Here is a 21,003-nt window from a genome sequence, read left to right on the forward strand (position 1 = left end):
GAGGCTAGACAGCCATCTGTCAGGGATGTTCTGACTTGGATGCCTGCATTGAGCAGGGGGTTGGACTCGATGGTCTTGTAAGCCCCTTCCAACCTTACTATTCTATGATTCTATGAAAAATTCCTGTATGGATCAGGGCACATTGCCTATCAGGTACTGGAACTTCGCCATGTAGGGATTTAGAGATTAAAACTAGTGGTGGGTGGTCCCCTTACCAACATCACTGTTGCTAGAAGCCCAAGTGGCCATGACAGCTCTGACTGCCTTTTATCAGCTTTGGCTAGTTCACCAACTATGGCCTTTCCTGGACAGGGATAGCTTGGCCACAGTGGTACAGGTGCTAGTAACCTCAAGACTGGATTACTGCAATGTGCTATATGTGGTGCTGCCCTTAAGGCTGCTTTGGTGCTGGAGTTAGTGCAGAATGCAGCAGCTCGGCTGTTGTCGGGAGCTGCCCCTTTTCAGCATGTAACTCCTTTGCTGAGGGAGCTGCACTGGCTGCCTATCTGCTACCGGGTCAGGTTCAAGGTTTTAGTAGTAGTGTACAAAGCCCTAAACAACTTGGGACCAGGATACCCGAGAGAGCGCCTTCTCCCTTACCAACCTGCCCAGTCACTGAGGTCATTGCAGGGCTTGCTCCTGGTCATTCCACGTGGACCTATGTACGGTTGGAGTCCACCAGGAGAAGAACCTTCAGTGTGGCAGCCCCCTTTCTTTGGAACTCCCTCTCCCTGGAGGTCAGGCAGGCACCAACACTGTGCTGTTTCCATTGCCTCCTGAAAACAGCACTGTTCTAGGAGGCATTCCTTAATTGACCAGTCATGGTTTTGACTGGTATTCTGTTTTTAAAATAGCATAATTTTAATCTGGTCTTTTTATCCTTTTACTGTTTTATCTCTTGTGTTCACTGCTCCAAAATTTGTTCTAGATATGGAGTGGCATACAAATATTGTAAATAAATAAATAAAATAAAACTTCTCACAGTTCACATCAGAGCTAGGGATGTTGTGAATGCCTGGCATGGTGGGTTTTAAGCCCCTGGGCCCAGCTTACAGAACTACTGCAACTTTCCAGTCCCCTCCGTGAGCATGGCTCAGTCTGTGAATGGGTCTGGCAGCTGCCCGCTTCCTCCCCAAACCACCACTTGGTGTAGAAATGGTGGCTAGGGTATTTCCATAAATCTAATGCTGTGGAAATGGTGGCCGTACCAGGGCCATTTCCACAACATTACAGGCAGGGGTGGGGGAGGAGGAGGATGAAAGGGGATTCCCTCTCATCCTCCTCCTGCCCTGCCAATGCTGCTGCCACTGTGGTAAACAAGATGGGAGGAGAAGAAGGGAGCCCTGTTATTGCCACTATTTCTGCAACTTTAGATTTATGGAAATACCCGAGCCACCATTTTTACACAACATGATGGTTTGGGGAGGAAGCAGGCAGCCACCGGACCTGCTCATCAGGTATGCAGGCACTCGGCACCTGGGTCTGGGCAAGCAAGGTGGCTTGATGAGCGGATCCAGGGTGGGGCGTGCAAGTGGGGATGGCAGTTTGTTGGACGCCAAGGGAACCCAGACAGTGGGGAGTCCATCCATCCTTAATCAAGGCGAAAACAGACATGATATTACGGAAGTGATTCTATGCCCCTCCCCCCCCCCGCATCTGAGGGTGCATAGGATAGTTCAGTTTTCTCGTTCTGACCTTGGAGCCAGAAAACTGCACTCCATGCCTGCTTCTCCCTCATAGCTGGCATGGAGAGAACCATGCTGGCAACCTCTCAGAAAATGGAGTGTGGAGATGGTGGGGAGAGAAAGGGCATTCCTGGGGGCGAGGAGGGGAGGGGACTAGGGCAGCTGTGATACGACACATCCTATGGCTGCTCAAGCCTCCATCCCTCCCCCTCTGAGGCAATGGCCCAAACAGGCTGTCCTCCCATCCCACTGTCCTCCCATCCTGCACTGGATACTCAGCGGCCTCCAAGTTTGGAGGCTGCCAGTAATCCACACAGGGTTGTGCCCTAAAGGCATTAATGCATTTAACATGTTTGCTTTTTCTTCAACAATAGCAGCTTCAGGATCTGAACAGGATAGAGGCCATAGCATATGCGGAGAGGGATTTGTCTTTCCCCCCATGCTGATCCCACAAAAATACCCCCAGCTGCTATTGGCCCCAGAAGGGAAGCTTCCATTGGTAGGGAAGGAATATCAACAAGTAAATGAATGAAAAATAAAATAAGGGACTAATCCTATGGGGATATGCAGCAGCCTCCGAATTTGGAGGCGGCCACTTATCCAATGCAAGGTAGGCGAAGCGCAGATGGGATCTTCTCCTCTGTCCTCTGGCCGACCTGCATTCATGGCTAGACAGCTGATTTTGGCTGTCTAGCCATGGGACTTCAGAGCTGGGGGAAGGCCAGACAACACATAGGAAGCGTTATACTGGCTCTTCTGCACTCCCCGCCCCTCCCTGCCCCTGGGAAACAGAAAAATTGAACTTGTGGCTGTGAATGTGAAGTTTCATGGAAGTCCTTAATTTTAATCAGATTGTATTCTTTTAGTGACTATATTATTACAGCCAGATCTACATTCATTTCCTTTGAAGAAACATGTCAGGACTCATTAAAAAATCGCAAGTGACTGGAGAAGACACAACTTACTGTCAAAGCTGCAGCACTTAAGGCAAAATCCTATTGAGATAGACGGTTGCCTCCAACTTCTTCTGACATCGGAGGCAACTGCTTATCCAATGTAGGGCAGCTGAATGGAGGAGAGGATGCTTTCCATGCTCTGGCTGCCCTGTAGTTTGTTTTAGATGCCCGATTTGGAGCATCTAAATACAGCTTCAGGGAGGGGGCAGGAACGGGGTTGGAGACCACATAGGAAGTTGTCTAAAACAGCTTCTGTGGTTTCTTCTTCTCCCCGCCCCTGGGAATGCCCCCTTTTCACCCTGTCTGTGCTTCGTGTTATGCACATGGACAGGCATGGAGGGGCAGCTGCCAAGGTTCTTTCTGCCCCAGTGACAAGGGGGAGGGGGCGGGGAGCACGGTTTCCTGGCTACGAGCTCATAGTGCTGTCTATGAGCTCAGAGTTGAGAAACTAAAAAATCCAATCTCCTCCAGATGCTGTATAGGATTGCTCTCTTAATTGGTGGTAACATCACATAAACCCTTTTCAGAAGACAAATGAAAGGTAACTGATGTGTGGTGGGGTGGGATTAGATTGTCAAACCCCATTCATTACTTTTCTATCATCAGTCTACCATGTGTAGACCCTATAGAAGTACAAACTGTTAAAAACATAGGCTCTGTGCACATGCTCAGCTTATGGAAGTAGCTAGGCAATGGCTAGACTTCCCTCCACACACCCCTATGAAAGAGCACTAAATCATGGCCTCCCCTTCCAACCCTACTATTCTATTCTATGATCACATTTTTTAAAAATCTTCAGGTAATAGAAAATGGAGGAAGTAGAGGCCTCTGGGACAATCCAATCCAGCTAACAAGCTGAGACTAATTGTGACTAGTTCACCCTTGTTTCAAAATTGGTGGACTGGGCTGCACCCCAAAGACTCTGCCTCCCAAACAAACTTACATGTTTTATTCAGACAAAGCCTTTCCACTGAGCTGTCTCAGGCTTTGGCCTCTCTCTCCTCAGGCCAGCAGTGGTGGGTGTTGCCCTTAACTACTTCCTCGTTCCTCCCAGGAATCCCAACCCACTCAGGCTGAAGCCAGCAGTTCTGTCATACTGTTACATCCTGGCAAATTGCTTCCACGTCTAGGCTTCCATTCAGTTTTGGGCCCTGTTCAAAGTACTGGTGTTGACCTTTCAAGTCCTAAAGAGCTTACAACCACTTACCTGAAGGATTGCCTCTTCTAGGGATGGCGGAGAATTTCTCCACGAATCTTGGGGAGGCCAAATGCCAACGCATTCGGCCCCCCGAAATTGGCAGTGAAATTCTCCGCCCCCCCCCCCAGGATGGGACTTACGTCCCTCGATTGTCTCTCTCGGCGGCGGGTCCCGGCGGGAGTTCGGCGGCAGTTCGGCGGGGGCGGGGGCGGCGGCTGGTCTTCTGACCGGCTGCCGCTGCCGCCATTACAAAATGTAAAAAAAACAACAACACCCGTGATAGGATTGCCTCTTCTAGGGATGGCGGAGAATTTCTCCCCGAATCTTTGGGGGGCCGAGCGCCAACGCATTCAGCCACCCGAAATCGGCGGTGAAATTCTCCGCCCCCCCCGGGATGGGACTTACCTTTGGTGACTGTCCCTCCCGGCGGCGGGTCCCGGCGGCGGTTCATCGGCCTTTCATCGGGGGCGGGGGTGGCAGCCGGTCTTCCGACCGGCTGCCGCCACCGCCATTACAAAGTGTAAAAAAACAAACACACCCCGTGATAGGCTACGTAACGATTAACGTAGCCTATCACAGCTAGATTTCCAAAGTCAGCCGTGATAGGCTATGTAAATCATTACGTAGCCTATCACGGGTGACTTTGGGGGGGAAAAAAGTGCGTATGCAAATGGCGGTGCCATAGGGCACCGCCATTTGCATTCCTTATTTGGTCCCGGTAGTCTACGTAAAGATTTACGTAGACTACGCTGTAGTCTACGTAAATCTTTACGTAGACTACCGGGACCAAATAAGGAATGCAAATGGCGGCGCCCATACGCCGCCGCCATTTGCGTACGCACTCTTTTTTTTTCAAAGTCACCCGTGATAGGCTACGTAATGATTTACGTAGCCTATCACGGTTGACTTTGGAAATCTAGCTCTGATAGGCTACGTTAATCGTTACATAGCCTATCACGGGGTGGTGTGTTTTTTTTTTAGACTTTGTTTCGCGGCCGGGGAGACGGGGCGCTTCTCCCCGGCCTGAATTTCGGCCGGGCGAGGCGGGATGGCTCCCCCCCTCGCCTGAACTTCGGGGGGAGAAGCAAAGCGCCTTCCCCCCACCGCGAAGCACCCCTGCGAAAAGGTAAGTGACTTTCATACATCCCTAAGGCTACGTAACGATTTACGTAGCCTATCACTGCTGACTTTGGAAATCTAGCCGTGATAGGCTACATAAATCATTATGTAGCCTATCACGAGTGTTGTTTTTTTTTCACTTTTTTATTTTGTGGCCGGGGAGATGGGGCACTTCTCCCCGGCCTGAATTTCGGCTGGGCGAGGCGGGGCGCCTCCCCCCCCGGCCTGAATTTTGGCCGGGCAAGGTGGGGTGCCTCCCCCCCGGCCTGAACTTCGGGGGGAGAACTGAAGCGCCTCTCCCCCACCGCGAAGCAAGCTGCGGGACCAGGTAAGTGCCTTTCATACATCCCTACTTCCCACATGTAGCTAGGGATGGGCAGATTCCCTATCTGCCAGTCCGTGGGGAATCCGCCCATAGGGGGGAGGCGATACATTCCTCCCTCTGGAATCCTCTTCAGCCAGCTCAAATTCTGCAGCAATTCCGCGGAGCTGCCGGCAGGCTCTGAAGCACCAGCAATACGGCCGCCATGCCGTATCACTGGCTGAGGGGTATTGACTGCAGATGCAAATGGCATCCAGGAAGCCATTTGCAGCCATAAAGGTCTTAGTTTAAGGTAAATACAGCTGTAAATGGCTGCATTTAGCTTAAACTAAGACCTTTATGGCCGCAAATGGCATCCTGGGTGCCATTTGTGTCCCTGCTTTTGTTTCACGCATAGGATATGCAAATATTTGCATAGCCGTGCATTTACCCTAAACTAAGCTGCATCTACCTTAAACTAAGACCTTTACAGCTGCAAATGGTGTCCTGGACGCCATTTGCGTCTGCAGTCAATCCCCTTCAGCTAGCGATATGGCATGGCAGCCATATCGCTGGCACCCTGGAGCCGGAGGATCTGGATGAAGAGGATTCCACAGGGAAGCGAAGGTAAATGTTCCATTCCGCCACCGACTCAGAGGGCCGGATTCTTTAGAATCTGGCCTCATTGGAGTCCGTGACAGAATTCTCTGCCATCCCTACATGTAGCTATTCAGAATCAGGCCTTGAGATCATCCTTGGAGGCCCTTCTTTCCATGCCCCTGCCAAGTGAGATAGAGTGGGTGGCTTTTGGGGATATACCCTTTTCCTAGATATGCTTGCCTGGAACCCACTTTGTGGTCTTTCCAATGTGAAGAACTTTTCATTCCCTAGGCCTTTTAAACCTTCTAAAATCTGTTCAAATATGTTTGGTGTTGTGTGAGAGGCTGAGAGCTTTGTTTTATTTATGTTATTCTCTGCTGCTGAATTCTATGCTCCATTCTGGTTTGGTTTTTACAGTCCGTAGTTGTATTTTAAGTTGATGTTTATCATTATTGTAAGCTGCCAGAGAACTTCATTATTGGGCAGCATATAAATATTGTAAATAATGTGTATTGTGAACAAACAAATCACATAGAGAACTGCATAATATGAAATGGTGTTCCGGGACAGGGGTGCTACTGAAGGAGAATGGGGGGATACACGCACCACCCTGTGCTTCATACCACATGTGATGTATTGCTGAGAAGCACTTTACCTCAGTTTATTATGAGGTAAAAAACAGCAATATAAACAAACACTCTTAAAATGTGCAACTCGTGGTTAATTTTGAATGTATCAAAGAGTAAGTCCTGTAAAATTGCTGTAAATAACTAAATGTTGACTTCCATGCAGCCCTGAAATCCTGAAGTGCTTTGAAGGAAGAGAGCATGTTCTCCCCTAACTCCTGGTCCTTAAATACCCATATCTATGGTTCCATGCCATTCAACCAATTTCACGACTTCCTACCATGTAGCTTTGCATTCCTTCATGCATTAATCTTTCAATTATACAGGCTGTCCTAATCGATTAAAGATGATTGTTTTCTGATTGTTCTTGCAAATAAGTAGCATGTCTTGCCTGAAGGACAGAACTTGTCTAGATGACAAATTTGCCTCTTCATATCTTCTAAATCTATGCAGGGACTCTTCTTCCCCCTAGAGTGTGGGTGGTAAGGGTTTGCTATTTATTATCCATTTATTGTTACAATGTATGCCTGGCAGGGCTGGCCCAAGACAATTGGAAGGACAAGATGGTTCCCCCTCCATGTACAAAAACTGAGTGGATTGGCTGATGAATCCGTCTGCAACACTGATGATGGGACAATGTCCTCCACTGAACCTGAAGGCAGCAGGCTAACTTAAGAGAGGGCACACAGCTCTTTCATTGAATACTTTGCTGCTACCTCTCAGCATCTGCCACCTGAGGCAACTGCTTCACACTGCCTAATGACAGGGCTGGCCCTGATGCCTGGGGTCTTCAACATGGTGTCCATGTGTGCCCGTATGCACACTGATACCTCTCTTGGCAACCATCAGGCTCCCTGCCCTTCCTGGGTTTTATTTTATGTCTTAAGAATTTTTTTAAAAATTAACTGGGAGGTTGACATGCTGCAAAGCAAAGTTCTTTACATGCACCATCTTTACATGGGTTCAGAAGAGTGGTTTTGTGGTCACCCCACATCTACCTTGCACGAAGGGCCAAACTTAATGTTCTGTCTAGCACACATTGTGGAGTTACGCATGATTGTTTCATTACCTTTGTGTGACTATGCACAGCCCTGATTCAGATTGGGATCATGCCATTCTGAAAGGGGGAGTGGTTAAACTTTCCCACACTACCCATTTTTGTTGTTGTTGTTGTTGTTGTTGCAGAATTCCACCCCTCCCCCTAACACATAGGGAGGGGTTTAAAAAAAGGCTTCATGGAGCCTTCTTTCCTTCTTTCTTTTTAACTCTCCCCCCAACCCCATCTGCAGGGTGTGTGTATTTGGAATTGCATGAAAAAAATGGGTGGGTGGAAAGGTTTAACTCCTCCCTCCCAGAGACCTGTGGTCCCAATGCAAATCAGGGCTACCATGTTGCATGCTACTTTGGTCCTTAGATGTTTGGGCAAGTTACTTTTCTTGTGGTCTCACCAGTTTGCCTTCTGGGAAATGAATGTTTTGTAACCAGGCATGCCCATCATGGCAGTCATTTTCTGAATAAGCCCTGCCATGGCAGCAATTTTGTGAGAGTGCCCACAACACTCTCAAAATTCTAGATGTGCCAACTGACCCCAAAAGCTAGGGGAGCCCTGATATATTTCCCAAAATGAAATCAAGGTGGGTCATACCTAGGGATGGTGCGGGAGTCCGAAAAGGGGGTGGAGTCCAATGGTCTCCCCCCGCATCTGGCCTCCAGTCCCCACTCACTGAGCCCTGGGGTGCTGATGGAGGCGGCCGCTAAGTACTCCGGAGCTTGGTGAGCAGTTTGGGAGGAGGCCAGGGCAAGAGCACTGGGGACTGGCCACACTGGGACCTGTCCTCCCCACACCAGCTGTTAAGGAAGCCCTTGACAGCCACCACAGGAAGAAAGGGCCACGGCAGCACCCCTGGCCTGTTTAAGAGGAGACCAGGGCAAGAGCGCTGGAGGCTGGCCACACCGGGACCCATTCTGCCTCCGCCAGCTGTCCGAAGCCCTTGATAGCCAACGTGCACAGGAATGGCCTTGGTGGCACCCCAGCGCTCTTACCCTGGCCTCCTCAAGCGGAGGCCAGGGTGAGAGTTCTGGGGGCTGGCTGCACCAGGATCTCTCCTGCCTCTGCCGACTGTCAAAGAAGCTGGGAGCTGGCCATGCCAGGACCCGTCCTGCCTCCACCAGCTGTCAGAAGCCCTTGATAGCTGGTGCAGGCAGGAAGGGCCTTGGAGGCACCCCAGTACTCTTGCCATGCTCTGCTCAAGAAGAAGCCAGGGCATGATCACTGGGGGCTGGCCGCACCGAGGGCTTGACTTCCAGAGTCCTTGGTGTGGAGAGGAGGGGCAGTTTGCCTGGTGGGTGGGCAGAGCAAGCAAGGAGGCTTGCCAAGCAGGTCCAGGCCACGTGAGCTGCAGGGGCAGCTCTTCAAGCTCCCCCACATCCCAGATGGAGATGGGTCCATCCATCCCCAGTCATACCAAAGAAAACCATCAACATTAAAATTAGAACTGTGCACAAAGGGCCTCTCAAAATTCTCCAGCCTATTTGTGGGCAGAGAAATTGGGGGGACAATTTCAATGAATTTCTTCTAAAGGAGGAGACATTCTCCAACAGTTTCGCACAGATAGGGCTCACTATTGGCAGGGCTTGTAGCACAGCTTCTTTCTTTTTTCCTAAGGGTTTTTGGTTTATTGCATTGCTTCTGTAGGTGGCAACAATATCAACTGTTTTGAGGCTTCCACTTTTCTAAGGCAGAATTTTGAATTTCTTCAGAATTGGTATTTTTGGAATTTTTGAGCTTGCCTAATCACTGAGAGGTGGCCAAGGGTACTGTGTGTGTTTTCTCTCTGTTACACATCTTCCCATTTCTCTGCAGCCTCCCAGGCCACCTGCACTTTCTATACTGAAAAAGCCCCATGGGAGGAATTGCTTCATGATAACTTTCTCATGAGGCTTTAACTGAAGTGCGGGAAGCCAAGGAGGATACAGGCTGTCACAGAGATGACACAATGACAGGCAGGACAGTCGCACACACTCCTCAGCCACCTCATTAGTAAGGTAAACACAAGAACCCCAAACCCAACCCATGAGAATTTTTCAGAAATGTCTCCTCTTTTGAATTTATTATTGAAAGCAATTTCTTTTCTATCAAATTGAATGAGAATGGTTGAAAAAATGTGGGAGAAATTTTCGTTACAGCACTAATTAAAATACTTCAATCAATGTCTTTATAATATAAAATCAAAGGCATGCAATCAAAACCAGTTATTAGCAGGAGGAAATAATGTCAATGTTAAAAACAACCAAACCCAAATGTCTGCAAGCTCTATGGTTTTGGGGCCCTTGGACAAAAACACTCTCAATGGGCCCCTACCTCGGTGAGTCTGCCTTTTCACCACCATTGTACTAGCTTCTCATCATTTCTATCCTTTGCTTGCCTCACTTTCAGAGAGTCACTGAGCAAGTAGCCAGTGGCATCTACTTCCCCTTGCCACCATCGCCGCTGAGAACAAGCAGGTTGCAATGGTAAAAAGGAGGAGCAACTCCAGCAGGCTCTTGTCAGTGAGTCCCTGCTAGGGATGGCGGAGAATTCTGCCACGGATTTCAGTGAGGCCAAATGCACTGGCATTCGGCCCCCCGAAACCCGTGGCAGAATGGCCTGCCCCCCCACCCCCCCGTGGAATCCCCCCCAGGATGAAGCTTACCTGGGCCAGAAGTTCCAGCGGCGGCAGCTCCGGCGGTGACTCTGGCGGCGGCAGCTGGTCTCTCAGCCGGCTGCTGTGGACTCAAATGGTGGCCGCCATAGCGGCCGCCATTTGCATCCGGCCAGGCTGCCGTGATAGGCTACGTAAGTATTTACATAGCCTATCACAGCAAACAAAGGCAGCCACGCAAATAGCGGCCACCACGCTATTTGCATAGCTGCCTTTGCCATGATAGGCTACGTAAATACTTACGTAGCCTATCACGGCAAGCGAAAAAAACAAAACCGCATATGTAAATGGCGGCAGCTACAGCAGCCGCCATTTGCGTTCCCTTTTTTTCGCTGTTTTAGCCTACATAAATATTTACGTAAGGTTTTACGGCAAAAAAAAGGGGAATGCAAATAGCGTAGTGGGCGCTATTTGCATTCCTTTTTTTCCCGCCGTAATAGCTTACGTAAATATTTATGTAGGCTAAAACGGGGGGGGGGGGAAGAAACGCAAATAGTGCCCACTACACTATTTGCATTCCCCTTTTTTTCACCATAATAGCTTACGTAAATATTTACGTAAGCTAAAACAGTGAAAAAAAGGGAATGCAAATGGCGGCCGCCATAGCTGCTGCCATTTGCGTACGCAGATTTTTGTTTTTTTCTGGAAGGCTGCCCAGCGGCCGGATGTCCGGCTGTGGGCAGCCCCGGCTGGCGGCTCCATGGAATGTCCGCGGAGAGGAGCCAGCCGGATTAGGATTTCGGGGGGAGGTGCGGAGTGCCTCCCCCCTACTGCAAATCACCCCATTGAAAAGGTAAGTGACTTTCGTACATCCCTAGTCCCTGCTGAGTTGTGGGCCCTTGACAGGTGCTCAACCATGCTTACCCTTGACACCATCCCACTGCCATGCAGCTTGCCCCAGCCATGCCTCTGATGTCCACACACTAGGGATGGACGAAAGGGGCTTACCTTGTCCCGCAGCTTGTTTCGCGGTGGGGGGGAGGCGCTTCGGTTCTCCCCCCAAAGTTCAGGCAAGGGGGGGAGGCGCCCCGCCTCGCCCGGCCAAAATTCAGGCCAGGGGGGGAGACACCCCATCCCTCGCCGGCGAAATTCAGGCTGGGGAGGAGCGCCCCGTCTCCCCGGCCACGAAAAAAAAAGGAAAAAAACACACACACACACCCATGATAGGCTACATAATGATTTGTGTAGCCTATCACGGCTAGATTTCCACAGTCAGCCGTGATAGGCTACGTAAATCGTCACGGGTGACTGTGGAAAAAAAAAAAAAGCACGTACGCAAATGGCGGTGCCCCATGGGCACTGCCATTTGCATTCCTTACTTTGGCACATCTAGTCTACGTAAAGATTTACATAGACTACGGCGAAAATAAGGGAACGCTATTTGTGTTGCCCTTATTTTCGCCGTAGTCTACATAAATCTTTACGTAGACTAGACATGCCAAAATAAGGAACGCAAATGGCAGTGCCCATGGGGCGCTGCCATTTGCATACACGCTTTTTTTTTTTTCCAAAGTCACCCGTGATAGGCTACGTGACGATTAACATAGCCTATCACGGCTGACTTTGAAAATCTAGCCGTGATAGGCTACGTAAATTGTCACGTAGCCTATCACGGGTGTGGGGTTTTTTTTTCTGTACTTTTTTATTTTGTAACGGCGGAGGCGGCAGCCGGTCGGGAGACTGGCCACCTCCCCCGCCCCCACTGAAATGCCGCCGAAACGCCGCCGGGACCCGCCGCTGAGAGGGACATTCGCCGAAGGTAAGTCCCATCCCGGGGGGGGGCGGGGGGCTGGTGGAGAATTTCCCCAACACTTTCGGGGGCCGAATGCATCGGCACTCAGCCTCCCGAAGATTCGTGGAGAAATTCTCCACCATCCCTACCACACACTAGGGGAAATGTGCAGAAGAAAAGTCTACACCCAAAGGCCTTCATCCTGTGGATGCCCATGCCTAACAAGAGGGCAAACCCTGATTGCGGACTTCCCATACCAGATGAAGAACCCCATGCACAAAGGGGTGCTATTGTGTCATTCCCCCACTTAATTCATCTGGTGAGGCAGCACACATGTACATCAGTCTGTCAGAGAAGTGATGATAGTGTCCATCAGCTGTTCAGATAGGAATGGATGCTGATTTAATCTCTTTCCCCTGCTGACAAGGCTATGTATGCATAGTCCAGCTGCTGCCCATACACAAATTACAGTTGGATAGAATGCTATAAAGAGAAGTTCCCAACTGCACAAGTGTCTAGGGTCACATGCAAAGTTGTAGTAAAGCAATTAGGGATGGCGGAGAAATCTGCTACGGACTCCAGTCAGTAACCCCTAGAGTCCGTGGCATAATGGACTGCTCCCCCCTGCCACCCCATGAAGTCTGGTAGGGACGGACCCTACCTGGAGCCAGCCAGTCCAGGTCCATCTGCTGCCGGGCTGAGGATGCAAATGGCATCTGGTGTAGCAGACGCCATTTGCGTCCCTGCCCTTGGCCGTGATAGGCTACGTAAATATTTACGTAGCCTATCACAGCCAAGGGCAGGGACGCAAATGGTGTCTGCTATGCTGGATGCCATTTGCGTGGCAGTGGATGGAAGCCCAGCTGCAGACGGGCCCGGCCGGTAGCTCCGTGGTCTCACCGCAAAGCGGAGCCGGCCAGGAAGGATTCTGGGGGGAGGGACGGATCACCTCATCCCTGCCAGCGGACACCCCGGACCAGATGAGTGAGTGGGGTTCGTACACCCCCAAAGCAATCCTAGATCTCATATGGGGATTGCAAAGTTCTACCACTATGACTCAAAGTTTTGGTAGGAGTGAACATTTCTTGCATTCTATAAGAAATTTAACCAAGCACACAAGCTCTATAGTATTGAAACATGTATACATTTATCAGCTCAAGCCTAATGAAAAGCTCTAGGCATAATAATTATGGATAGCATTTTTTTTCTGCTATGCAATGTTTTGACAGTAGTGTAAACTCAGCATATGACAGGAGAGAGCTTCCTTAGGCCGCATGTCACTCACACAGAACACCTGAGCTTATATATTTACATTTTTGACAGTTTCTTTTTCATTTTTAAGGATATCCACTTACTTGCTCGTGTTGGCCAGTTCAGCTTATGTCAAGTCATCAATCATCATTCATACCTCTGACAGAAGATATATATATATATATATATATATATATATATATATATATATATAATCTGCACCAAACCAAATAATTATATTTCATATAATGGCAGATCATGTGAAACTGATCTGTGTCAGACAAGTCTGTGGGAGTCAGGTAGCTACATCTTTCCTCACCTTCTCCAGGGAAAATGTTTAGTCCTTGACACAGCAAAGACAATGGTCTATACTTAAGAGCTGTAACCTGAAAGGCAAAATGATAGTGTTAAGATTCCCCATCATCAGCTGCCTCTGGCAGCAGCTTGGGCAATTTTTATAATGAGCACTCCATGCAGCAATACAAAAGGGTCAAAGACATTAGTTCTGTTGACTGACTTATCAAGAATAATGTTTTTGTTACCTGCATAGCATATCCCATTGATTTCTGGGAACTCTGAAATGAGATGAGTTTTATAATCGTAAGATCTCTCACCAAGATATTCAAGGCGAGAATACCATTCTATCTGTAAATCACAGTGTTGAAACCAATCACATTTATGCGAGCTTGCTTTTCTGACAAGAATCTTTAAAAGCATCTAGAACATAATGTCATTTCCATTGCCCTTGGAAAATGTGAAGAAAGGATGGCCAAAATACTCTAGCTCTATCAAATTGGTTCAATCAACAGATTCCTGGTGATATAAAACACAACAGGAAGTAAAAAGTAGCAATTTGGAGATGTGAATCAAGTTCTGGTACAGCAAAAACTCTGTATAAAGTCTGTGTGAGGCTGCAGGCCCATAACCGCATCTGCACTTGGAAGCAATACTGTTCTAAGGAAACTGTCCTAAACAAATGCCTTTCCAAAGATGTGAAGACATCCCTCCAGTACACCAAGGCTATTCAGACTCACAGCAGGGACAGATTTGACACTGCTTCTGCAGTTGAACTGCATGCTACTGTGCAACTATTAAAAAACACGGAAAAGTTCTCTTGTGTTCAGATAGGTTTTGACAGATGGATCCCAAAGTTAAGAGTGCTTCTCCAAGTGGGCCATAACTGGACAAAAAAAGAAGCAACTACAATACAAAAATAGTGATACAGGAAGTTCCTGTCTGAAGCTTTATATGGTTAGGAAGAGCCTTCATAAATGCTACACCATTGGACACTATCTGCTTCCTTTTACTTTGTCTAATTTAGAGACCAATCCCATGCACTTTCAGTGGGTTCAATGAGATGTATTTTTAAATAAATGTTCATAGGATTGTGGTCTTTTGATTGTAAGCTGCCTGTAAAGGAACTATGGCATCCTTTGCACTTATCTTTACAATGATAGCTGTTGGGGCTGGTTCCAGGGTGACATTGGGACCCTCTTCAGGGTGACATCCTGGGCCCGCTCCTATCTAGGCCATGATTTTTGTGGTACTGGCTACGTTGCTTTACCCACAATACACCAGAATTGGAACTTCCAGTGCATGCCACTTTATTTCCAATGAAGAAATAAAGATGGTGGCCTCAGCTAGGGCTGTATGAGAATTTTGTTTCCATATGTTTAAGACCAGAACTTTCCCCAGTCCCACACCTGAACATGAGCACATTTTGTGGGCAAAGCTCACACATTTCTGCATGTGCGATGCTCATTCACAAGATATGTACTATACAAAAATGCAAACTTTAAAATGCTCATATTGGAAGCATTGGCATGCATTAGTCAGTGGGGGGGGAGTATGCATTTGGGTGTGCGCTTTAAAAAATGTGCACCCAAATGCATACATTTCCTGTTTGAACAGGGTGAGTGGGGGAACAGGGATGAGGTGGAACTCAGAGAGCCACAATGAGCTCAAGCTTCACTGATTCTCCCATCCCTAGACACAACTCCAGTCACTAGGGAAGGGGAATGTCCCCATAAGCATCTCCAGTGGCGTGGGCCCCAGCAGTGATTTAGTTTCCTGCATATTTACAAACCACCCATGTGGCAGCTCTGTTGCTCACATGGGTTGCAAACAAGTCAAACAGCTCTCAGGAATTTGAAAAAAGGAGCTGAAACCCATCAATCTGGGGGTTGTATGACTGAGGATTAGGGATCATAATGCTACTCTCAAAGGGGTGAGAGCGTTGGACTGGGAGCCGGGAGATCCGGGTTCTAGTCCCTACTCGGCCACGGAAGCTCACTGGGTGACTTTGGGCCAGTCACAGACTCTCAGCCCAACCTACCTCACAGGGTTGTTGTTGTGAGGATAAAATGGAGAGGAGGAGGATAATGTTAGCCACCTTGGGTTCCTTGCAAGAGGAAAAAAGGCAGGATATAAATGCAATAAATAAATAAATAAATAAAAATTATGAACCCCAGATTCTTCTTCAGTTTGGATTATAATCTGAGCCAGAGATGAATTTCTAGCCTACTCCCCACCCAATGTCCAAACTCTCTTCTTCCCTCCCACCCAGCCATAAATCTCTCTACCTTTAAATTGTGGGTACCAGAATGGTGGCAGCAGCAGCACTGGCAACACTCTTCCCCTGAGGAGAGGAAAGGAGAGATCTCTTCTCCTCCTGCTCTTTGGCATGTGATGGACTGCATGGCAGCAGATCAAGAAAATCCTCAGTGGTCCATAGGCAACTGCAGTGTCTGTAGTTCCTGGGAAGACAGTGCCTGAAGACGACTGGAGCCCTTTGTCCTGGAGCACAGCTATGCCCCAAGCAAAGGACCAGGGAAGGGAGAGGGTGACCTCCCTCTGGGCACCCAAAACACTGCTGCCACTACTACTACTTCTGCCGCCGTCACCACTGCTGGTAACTGGAGTCTAAATGGAAGGGGATTGGAGACAAGTATATGTGTGTGTAGGGGGGGGTGAGTGCTGGGGCAATGGGGGCTTAGTGGTTTTCATGGCATGGGGAGGAAATTCAGGTTTGGCTTGTAAGCTTAGCTACTCCTGGTCTGTGAACAAGCTGACCATCTTATCTCTCTCAAGCCAAATCCAATGTGTGCCAGGAGGGGGTGGGTGTGCCCATTTCTAAGCAATAATGGATAACACACACACGTCTCAGAGTTTATTGCAGGGAAACACAACCTTTGCTAATAAAACAGCATCAAGGCAGCGTACAGTAATTTTAAACAATAAAACCTAAACACAAGAAAAACAAGAAAATTAAAGACAGTAACACATTAAGACATTAAAACAACCACATCATTTAAAAGGCTAAATTGAAAAGACGCATCTTTATACCCCTTTTAAAGTCCAAGAGAATGGGGGCCAATGATAGTTCTCGAGGGAACACATTTCACAGTTCGGGAGCAACACAGGAGAAAGCCCTATCACACGTGCCTCACAAACGGGCCTCTGCGGAGAATGGTGTCCTTGAAAGGACCTCTCCTGCAGATCCAGTTTCATAATTTAAATGTTCACGTTTTTCCATACCCACATTCAAAATACAAAGTACGTATTTAACCTGAGGGCCAAGCTAAAAGTTCCTTTAAGGACACATAGTAAAGCTTCTCCCCACTGAAATCAATGGAGGTAGTTTTGTTTTCTTTTTTTTACCCCCCCCTTGTGTGTGTGGGTTGGAATTCTGGGATGAAAATGTGTGTATGGGGGGGGGAGTACGCTTAAACCCTTCTCTGCCAAAGCGCCACAGTCCCAATCTGGATTGGGGCCATGTGCACTTGCAGCAGAATAAATAAGAGTAGTTTATTCCACTATGTGTGCTTAAAGGAATGTTCAGTTTGGTCCTTAGACTACAATCCTTTGTGCAATTAAATAGTAATCTCATGCAAACTGCCTTAGCATGCTTGACCAGATGAGCCTTGGGTCAAATCCAGCAGTGCTGTTCTTATATTCTTAGATAAAACATATATCCATGTTGTGCCTCTGCTCAGTGCCTAGAGAATACGTTTATCTATTTATTATTTATATAGTAAGCAAACATATATATTCCATCATTGTTTATTCATTATTTTCAAAGCTTCTTTAAAATGTATACTCTAAGACTAGAAACACATTTTGAAAGCTGTCTCCGAGTCACTTGGACAAGGTCCCCCAGGGGGCTTACAAGCTTCACATTAGTTCCATCCCTTTTATCTCCCACCAGTGGGATGTTGTTTTTTTCCTGGATGGGAAGGAACAATTATGAGGGCTGACATCAGGAGTCACCAGAGCTGGGCAGGTGGCCCATTGCCAAGCCCCAGAGCCCCCTGACCCTGCCGCTTTGCTATTGCTGCTTGCCATCTCTAAGCAGGTGGACAGTGGCAAGTCCAGTGGCATGTCCAAGTCTTTGTGACCCCATGGACCATAGCACGCCAGGCCTTCCTGTCCTGCGCTCTCTCCCGGAGTGTGCTCAAGTTCATATTCATTGCATCGGTGATGCTATCTAGCTATCTCATCCTCTGCTGTCCCCTTCTCCTTTTGCCTTCAGTCTTTCCCAGCATCAGGGTCTTTTCCAGGGAGTTTTCTCTTCGCATTAGGTGGCCAAAATATTGGAGCTTCAGCTTCAGTATCTGTCCTTCCAATGAGCACTCAGGGTTGATTTCCTTTAGGATGGACTGATTTGACCTCCTTGCAGTCCAGGGGACTCGTAAGAGTCTTCTCCAGCACCACAGTTCGAAAGCATCAATTCTTCGGCGCTCAGCCTTCCTTATAGTCCAGCTCTCACAGCCATACATTACTACTGGGAAAACCATTGCTTTGATTATATGGACCTTTGTCGGCAAGGTGATATCTCTGCTTCTTACTATGCTGTCTAGGTTTGCCATAGCTTTCCTCCCAAGGAGCAAGCGTCTTTTAATTTCATGGCTACAGTCACCATCTGCAGTGATCTTGAAGCCCAAGAAAATAAAATCTGTCACTGCTTCCATTTCTTCCCCTTCTATATGCCAGGAAGTGATAGGGCCAGATGCCATGATCTTAGTTTTTTTAATGTTGAGTTTCAAACCAGCTTTTGCACTCTCCTCTTTCACCCTCAACAAGAGGCTCTTGAGATCCTCTTCGCTTTCTGCCATTAGGGTGGTATCGTCTGCATATCGGAGGTTGTTGATAATTCTACCAGCAATCTTAATTCCGACTTGTGATTCATCCAACCCGGCATGTCTCATGATGTACTCTGCATATAAGTTAAATAAGCAGGGTGACAATATGCAGCCTTGTTGTACTCCTTTCCCAATTTTTAACCACTCAGTTGTTCCATGTCTGGTTCTTACTGTTGCTTCTTGACCCTCGTACAGATTTCTCAGGAGACAGGTAAGGTGGTCTGGTACTCCCATCACTTCAAGAATTTGCCACAGTTTGTTGTGATCCACACAATCAAAGGCTTTAGCGTAGTCAATGAAGCAGAAATAGACGTTTTTCTGGAATTCTCTTGCTTTCGCCATGATGCAGCGAATGTTGGCAACTTGATCTCTAGTTCCTCTGCCTCTTCGAAACCCAGCTTGTACTTCCGGTAGTTCTCAGTTCGCATACTGCTGAAGCCTAGCTTGTAGGATTTTGAGCATGACCTTGCTGGCATGTGAAATGACCGCAATTGTGCGGTAGTTTGAACACTCTTTGGCGTTGCCCTTCTTTGGAATTGGAATGTAAACTGACCTTTTCCAGTCTTGTGACCATTGTTGAGTGTTCCAAATTTGTTGGCATATTGAATGCAGCACTTTAACAGCATCATCTTTTAGGATTTTAAATAGCTCAGCTGGAATACTGTCATCTCCGCTAGCTTTGTTGTTAGTAATGCTTCCTAAGGCCCACTTGACTTCACTCTCGAGGATGTCCGGCTCAAGTTCAGTGACCGCACTATCATGGCTATCAGGGACATTCAGATCTTTCCTGTATAGTTCTTCTGTGTATTCTTGCCACCTCTTCTTAATCTCATCTGCATCTGTTAGGTCCCTGCCTTCTTTGTCCTTTATCATGCCCGTCTTTGCACAAAACGTTCCCTTGAGATCTCCGATTTTCTTGAAGAGATCTCTAGTCTTTCCCATTCTGTTGTTTTCCTCGATTTCTTTGCATTGTTCATTTCAGAAGGCCTTCTTGTCTCTCCTTGCTATTCTCTGGAACTCTGCATTCAGTTGGATATATCTTCCCCTTTCTCCCTTGCTTTTCGCTTCCCTTCTTTCCTCAGCTACTTGTAAAGCCTCATCAGCCTCTACGTACCTTTCTTCTCTCCCTAGGTGGTGGGACAGGGAAAGCCATTGGTGAGCAGCAACTGTCCCAAGGACAAGGTGGGGTACTCAGGGAAGGAATCCTCTGAGGACAGCCTGCCCAAAGGCTCATCAAAACCTGATAATTATTTATAGAATGGGCTACTTTAGGGATATTTTAAACTGTTTTCTTGCAACAGCAGCCCAAGATCTGGCTGATTATCTCAAATCAGCAATATGGAATTTCTTATCTCTGCAGCTGTAAGATATATGTACCTCTCCACTTTTCCCATTCTTTCTTCTAGTTTTCATCCTCTTTGCCTTTCTCTCTTCCCCCTTATTCACTTCCAAGTTCTTATGTACCCATATTTCCTTAATCCTTCATGGTTCCCTTGGTTTGCTGCACCTGGCTCCTACTTTCCCAAGTCTATACTTTGTCTGCCTTCCCTTCCTAGTTTACCTACCTGTTCTGCCTCTGTCTAGGATCTGTGTGTGGTTGAGCCAATGGTAGTAGAAGAACCCTTAGAATCAGAGCAGGCTAGCCTCTCTGTGAGGTTAGTTCCGCTGAGCCAATTACTTCCAGAGGCTTTACCACCTGCACAAAATCCCATAGGACATTACAAAATAAACACATGAGAGAAAAAGAAGTGAGGGCCCGCAACAAAATGTTCCATCACGTGTATGTATGTGGGATGGAGAGGGGGGAGTGCAAAAGAGAGGGTGCATGTGCAAGACAGAGCCTTCAAAGCTCTCCCTTCTCAGGTAGGAGGTTGCCCAACTCTGGGCAGACTCTCTGGGCTTTGGGAGGCATCCCTTTAAGATACAGACTGGCAGCTTTCAGCCAGTCCAATCCAACCCTGGAAGCTGCCCAGAGCTGGGCAGCTTCCTCCCCTGAGGTGGGGGTAGGGGAACACTAGGAAGCCCTTGAATGTGTGGTTCAGGTTGGCTCTTCAAAGTGCCCTCTTCTCAGGCTGCGAAGATGCCTGGGCTAGAGTAGGAAAGCCTCCTCACCTGAGAAGGGATGGTTGAACCAGTGTTCTTTCCCTGCTGCTTCCCTGTCCACCCCTGCTCCTGATTACTCCTCAGTGTGGGGGGAGGGTCCTAATATTTTTTTAAAAAAACTTTTTGTACTTCTGAACATCTCAGGGTTCTCCTGAGCATGGTGATACCTCCTTCATCTGTGAGATGGTGCCATTTTGGTTACATATGTATTGCCCTTCAACCATGGACATCAGAAATAGAAGGAATGTAGGGATGGCAGAGAATTCTGTCATGGATTCCCGTGAGGCCGGATTCTTTAGAATCCAGCTCCCTGGGATCCATGGCGGAATGGCCTCCTGTCCCCCCGCCCCCCCCCGCAGAATCCCTTCGGGATGGAACTTACCTGGGACGGATGCGGCGGATGCAGCAGCGGTTCCGGTGGCGGCAGCTCTGGCGGTGGCTCCGGCGGCTGGTCTCCTGGCCAGCCACAGCTGGGCTGTTGTGGCCACCATTGGCATCCTTGCAGCTGTGATAGGTTACGTAAGTATTTATGTAGCCTATCACAGCTAACCCCCCCACTAGGGTTGGCAGAGAATTTCTCCCCGAAACTT

The sequence above is a fragment of the Heloderma suspectum genome, chromosome 3, assembly GCF_057233095.1.
Source record: "Heloderma suspectum isolate Gila_16-S chromosome 3, 16-S_ref, whole genome shotgun sequence".
Lineage (NCBI taxonomy): Eukaryota > Metazoa > Chordata > Lepidosauria > Squamata > Helodermatidae > Heloderma > Heloderma suspectum.